Source organism: Gossypium hirsutum, chromosome A03, assembly GCF_007990345.1.
Source record: "Gossypium hirsutum isolate 1008001.06 chromosome A03, Gossypium_hirsutum_v2.1, whole genome shotgun sequence".
Taxonomy (NCBI): domain Eukaryota; kingdom Viridiplantae; phylum Streptophyta; class Magnoliopsida; order Malvales; family Malvaceae; genus Gossypium; species Gossypium hirsutum.
In genome coordinates, this window is record NC_053426.1 from 106,516,369 (window position 1) to 106,522,980 (window position 6,612).

The window sequence follows — 6,612 nt, forward strand, 5'->3', positions numbered from 1 at the left end:
TTAGGTTGTTGTGAAATGACAAGTTTAAATTGGTGAATTAGTGTGTAAAAATAATTTAGAATTCAAACATATTTAGATGTTTAAGTGACCGTGTGACACTCTTTAAAAGAATTCAAATTTAAGAATTAATATCAACAAAAACTAAGTTAGAAATTTGTTTCTAAATTTAATAATACCAAGTTACTGTTTGTCCAACTAACGTAAAATCACATGAATATTTCTTTTTGATCAAAACACATGAATGTTATACCACGGTTTTATATTTATATCATATTTATAAAATATTTATCATGCTTTAATCATTAAAAAATATTTTATATTTGAGAGTCTTAATAATTTATTTTATATAAATTAAAATATTCCTATTTATCATATTATATATTATAATTATTTTTAGGGCTAAAAATGAGATAAAAAGATAGTGAAACATTTACATGCAAAAATCATAAAAAAAAAATGAGCAATTTCTTAATCATGATTGCATTATTTCCGAGTGAATTTATAGACATGAAACCCTGAAAATATACGATGTTGCATTTGGCCTTCAGCTCAGTACCGGTTGCCGAGGTCATTGCCACGTGATTTTTAATTGTTTTTTCAAAATTTTCTATTTTTTGCATTTTAAGAAATATTTATATATTGGTTGAGTATTTTAGATTTCATTTGTACTATCGTTTTGAAATTTTAACATTTACAAAAGATATATTTTTTAAAATTTTTATATAAAATTTAAATTATTTATTAAAAAAATAGTACCAAGATAATAAAATTATTCGCATAGATGTCTACATGTATAAATTTTATTGACTCGTAATTTATTAAAGATCACATAATTAACGAAGATTAAAGTGTTTATTTAATTAAATTTTTTCTAGTTTGAAGACTCATTTAGGTACAAAATATTTGAATGATATAATTTATTTTTTCTGCAAATGCCTTGGGATGAGAATCAAATTACTTGGGATTAAATAAAACCTTTTAACATAATACTTTCATTACTAATCAATTGTTGAATAAATAAATCAATCAATCTTGAGCCATAATGTAAGCGAAAAATTCTCAATTCGGTAATGGAAAATCAAAAGGGTTGATCTTGTTGGGGAAGATTTTGGGTGAGGTGATGTGACAGGTGAGGTGGGTGGGGATTAGGTAAATTGTACATTTATTTATACCCGTTGACACTCCATCCTTTTGCTGTGTTCTACCCATCTTGGTTCAAATTGGCCATATATGATGGTGAAAAGATGATTGTTGTTAAGTAACTGGATTTTTCGAAAAAGAAATACAAAGATGAGAAGACATCAACCATTAATGACCTTGAAAACTTTTAAGGATGTTGGAAGAATATGGGGGGGGGGGGTGATTAGTGGAAATGAGTTAAATTGGTGGTGCTGTTGGAGGAGGAAAAACATTTACCCAATATCTGAAATTGTTTGTCCCTTACAAGAATATTCATGTCCACTGCCTAGGAAAATGACACCATTTTGGCAGTAGAATAGTGCCACTTTCCAAAACGAAAAGAAAATAGTGCCAACTGTTAGATTAAAGATTTTAACTGCTAGGTTTTGCCCAAAAAATAATTTGTTACAACTCACTTCCACTTACTTTCAACATTTAATGTTATGAAAAGACGCGAAACGACGTTAAATTTTGAATCCTTGTAAATATTAAACAATCTAATTAACATAATAAATCTCTCCTTCCTTAATTGCATTCATGTCCCTCCAATGACTTCACTAGACTAGCAGGCATATTCGTTTATTAATTATTTTTATATACAAAATTTTAATTATTTATTTCGATATTTAAAATTTTTTTAAATTACATATATAAATAATTTCTCATAGGTAGATGACAAAAAATATATAGTTAAATGAAGTTTATCCTAAAAACAATCATTCTCCCCATCAATATTTTGGCAAAGTTAAAAAAAAAAAAAAGAAAAAGAAACCCTAAAATGTAAAAGGTGTACTCCAGAAACTATGGACGTATTTCATAGAAAAAAAACTATGGAAGTATAAAATGGAAAAAATATTTAACAAGAACTTAAATAATAATAAGAAGTTGTGCGTGATGCAGTTTATAAAAAATAATTAGAGCTCTTCTTAATTATATTATAATACAATGTCTAGCATAGGGCATGAGTTTAAAAAATACAGAGCTTCAGAGTAGGAGCTGTGCAGTCTGTGTTAAGAGTGGGAATAATACGAACCCAACTCCTTTTTATATTCTTGTATTCTCCCAAAGTTCAAAGTACGCATGTCCGCATTGTTTACTATTAAATACGGACCGAATGATGATTACGATGTTTAGAGGCAGCGCATGAAGTCGTCCTCATGCTAGATATCTTCACGTTATAGATGCCTGTTGCGGTGCTCAAGATTTTGCTTACTAAAACAAAACATTCTAGTTTCAGCATTACATTAACCCATTATTATATAATCCTCATTACTGAAGCTGAAGGAGAATCATTAACGTCATGGAGGCTATAAAAAGCAGCGGTGGGATTATATCTGCTTTTGTTTCTCTTTTAGTCTAAGCAAAAAAGGCATCATTGCTGTGTTGGGATTTTGGACCGACTGTAACAGCATTTCAACTGTTTGTTCGCTATCACCTTAAATTCTGGTGTAGCTCCCCTTTGTCCATTAATACCTTGCAAAATATGCCTTGGATTGATTCAGTTAAAAACCAGGAAAAATCCCACTTTAGTGCCTGGATTTGCTTCAGCTTTAGTACTGACTTGGATTCCATATTTTCTGCATTGAAATCCAATAAGATTTTGTGTTGGTAGAAGTTATTGTCCTCCTATGCTTAATTCACGGCATTTGAAATCTCCACATATCTTGTGCCACTGCTGGGGCAGATATTCTATATCATACTAACTTCCTGTCTTTATTCTAGGTACTTCATTTCATGACAAAAAAAAAAAACATTGGGGTTAATTACAAATAACTCAACACAAAATAATGGATTAAGCTTCAAATGGTCTGCGTCCATTGAACCAACCAACTGTGCAAAGTGCAGTGCCCCTGATAAGATTGACATGCCATCATATTCTCAAAGGAAAGTATGAGGCATGACTAAATTGTCTTCCCTTCTATATAGCATGCGGCTCGCAATAAACCACTTGCCAATTCTATAACTATAAAAAGTGGTATCTAACAAAAATAAAAATTCAGTCAACCAATTATTATATTGAAGAAGTGCAACATACAATTATCGATGTGTCTAAGATAACGCATATGAAGCATTTAAATTAGGTTCATATCACTGTTACATATTCAATATATACCATGTCCTTGATTACAATGATTGCTACCTTTTTTCCCACTTTAGGACAATCAAGCCATACGAAATCGGCGCCAATTGGAAAAAGAAAAAAGAAAAGATGAAAGCTTTAGTAAAATTAGTGAAAGACTTTTGGCACATGGAGAGATGCCGTGGGTGCCGGGTGGTCGACCCAACTATATACAGGAATTGCTTGGAGAGGTTTAAGGAGCTGAGCAATCTTTGGCTTTGAATTTGAGTTTGACGACTGACTGTGAAGGGCCACTTCAATTTTTATCTTTGATAGGTGGCCTACCATTTTGAAATATCCACACTACTCTAGCTTTCTAGTTTAATGCCATATTCTTTGACGTTTCTTTGGTACTTTGGCGAATGATTAGTGGACACCAACCAGTGGCAGAGCCAAGGATTGGCAGGGTCTAGGCTCTTTCTAAAATAGAAATAATTTTCATCTACACTCCTTTATAATTTATAAAATTTTAAATCAATAACAGTAAAATTACTTTTTATCCTTCCAAAAATGATAAGAAATTAATTTAATAGTAAAATTACTTTTTGTCCTTTCAAAAATAATAAGAAATTAATTTACTCCTTTAAAAGTATAAATATATAGACTATTAAAATAATAAAATTATATTTTTACTATCATAAAAATATACAATGAGTTATTGTTCACCAATGCTTTTCGCGTAATCCAATAGGAAGCATGAATGTTAAACAATTGAAAGCGCTTGAAAGCAACTCAGCCCACATCACTAGGCTCCCAATGATCTATGCCCATGTTGACCAGCTGCTAAAGAGTAAAGACCCTCAAGTTGTATCGCAACCACAAGTATACCGTGAAATGCCCTTGAATCAATTCAACTCAAACAAAGAGGCTTAATTGTCCAAAACCCAAAATTTTGCATATCTTTTAGTTCACTAATCTATTAATTTGGTCACTTTGAATATTCAGATAATTGGTACATTTGATTATCATACGGCCTCAAGGCAGACCAAAAAGAAGAAAAATATATTGTAACACCTCGATACCTAATTCGATCGTCGGTTCCAAGTAACAAAGTGTCACATTCATTATCCGAACAACTACTATCAAAAACACTATAATTAAAATCATTTAAACACCCAAACAATTCATAATACAGTCATTATACGTTAAACAAACTTTTTGTAACACCTCTAATCTGTATCCGTTGTCAAAACAGGGTTACAGAACATTATCATAATTTACAGAACAAATAAACAGATATTTCATATAATATAGCATTCATATCACATTTTAACTTTTCATAGCAGTAGTTAACAGCAATGCTAAAAGATTAAAATTCCCAAACCATAATTTTTCAAAGCAACATTTTCCAAATGCACTTTTTTTCAGACCAAACTTTTTACAACTGCAGCCATAATGCTAAGCTAAGCAACAATAAAGGTTGGACTAAAATGATAGATATATTAGGCAAGATTTGATTTTGCAATGACAAAAGCCAAAACTCAAAGAAATCAACTAGAATATTTACAGGTTTGATTTAATTCACTTCCTAATTACTTTTTTTTTTCTTATTTTAATAAAACAACACTTTCAAATTCACGAACAAGTCGTTAAACATGCTTATTTGCAGCTGAAGAACGACCATGAGAAGCAAAATATTCTTTTGGAAGCCTATCAAGCTTGAACCTTTCAAAAAAGAACAAAAACCAACAGTTTCCTATATTTTCTTTCACTTTCTCAGCAACCAAATAGAAAACTACTATGTTAAATTAAAAACCAAGAGAAAAAGCAATTACAAAACAGATCACAAGCATTAATAATTGAAACAAGCACATTCATCCACAAAAATGTCCAGAAATTAAAATCTAGGTTACTTACTTCACCACTCTCTCTCTCTCAATTTCTTCAAAAACTTTAATCTAGGTTTCTTGACGACCATTTCAATATCCTTTGAGTCCTCTCAAACTAACCACACTAACTAGTCATAATTGCTGCAGCTCAGCTATGGCCTCTCAAACCCACATATCTCTCGATTTCAAGATTGGTGTTATTGGTTAGGGCTCCCAGGTACCAAATCAAACCTCTAGAATTTTATTTTTTTATCATTTTTTTATCAACAATGAAAAGAACAAAGATTAGAGATTTTTGAAACAGATCGGTTTCAATTTCAAGTTTGTTTTCGATATTTCTCTTTTCTAAAAATTTGAGTTTGGGAATCCCTAAATCATTCAGGTTTCTTCCCTAGCTAAAAAAACAGAGGAAAGCATAAAATTTCGGGCATAAAATCTGTGGAGAAGTAAAGAACAAGAAGAAAAAAAGAGCTTTATGCTATACCTTAAGCCAAGACCCAATGAAGAGGAATGGTATAATCCTGAGAAAGAGAGAAACAGAGGAAATGAAACAACAGCCTGAGAAAATGATATATGCGATGGACTAGAAAATGAAGAACAGAAGAAGTAAAAGAAATAAATAAAGGGAGAATGAGAGACTTTTACCTAGATGGAGGGACTGGAAAATGTCTTACAAAAATGAAATCCGTAAGACAATTTCCCTAAAACGTAAGACATTTTACCCATGTCTTGGAAATCATTTTCCAAATGGAAAATGTTTTTAAGCAAACAAACACTGGAAAATCAGGAAAATATTTTTTGGAAAACCAGGAAAATATTTTTCGTAAAATATTTTCCTGGCAAACAAACGCACCCTTATTCATCAAATAATCACCTAATCATACCATTTTAACTGGTAAAAATTATCTAACCATTCACATATATACAACCATTCAATTCTATCATTTGAAACATACTAACTCATTCATCTAAGCAGTTCAACATAGGCAATGCATATTTATATCAACAAGGCACTAAATCATTATCACACCCTCATTTGGTGAGCTAATTGTGTTTGGGAGACTATGTTGGCAACGGCTGCCTAAGTCGCGAGACTTAGATAGGTTAAGGTTGGTAATTTTGTGGCAAAGTACTTTGTTGAACTTAACTGATACTGCGAAGTTCCACTATGCGGAGTGGCGAGTTCTTTGTTGTGGTGAGAACCTTATTAGACGGACTTTCCTTCTAATAAGTCTGTCACTTGTGTTTTTTTGTCACTACTGATTTAAGTATAGTAGTTTAGTGGGACACATTTTAGTCATCTAGCATCTTAGTGAGGTAATGCGTCAGTAAATAAGACACTTGAAGAGCCTCGTAGGATGTGATTAATTACTGGAAGGGTGTGGGTATGATTTCTGCTTAGATTTAATCCTAATTAGGATTTAGATGTGAGTTATCCATAAATAAGAAAGCTTGTAGTGAAGAGAAGACTTTTGTTTCATTTTA

The 6,612-nt window shown here is 31.5% G+C and overlaps 1 long non-coding RNA gene across 1 annotated transcript; it reads right to left on the minus strand.

Annotated features, from left to right (window-relative positions):
* Positions 1 to 3,911: 3,911 nt before the first annotated feature.
* LOC107886747 (uncharacterized) lies at positions 3,912 to 6,071 on the minus strand. The gene is made up of 2 exons (XR_005918223.1): positions 5,773 to 6,071; positions 3,912 to 5,648 (listed from the first exon to the last, which is right to left on the minus strand). It is a non-coding gene; the product is annotated as an uncharacterized lncRNA (long non-coding RNA).
* Between the last annotated feature and the right edge of the window lie 541 nt (positions 6,072 to 6,612).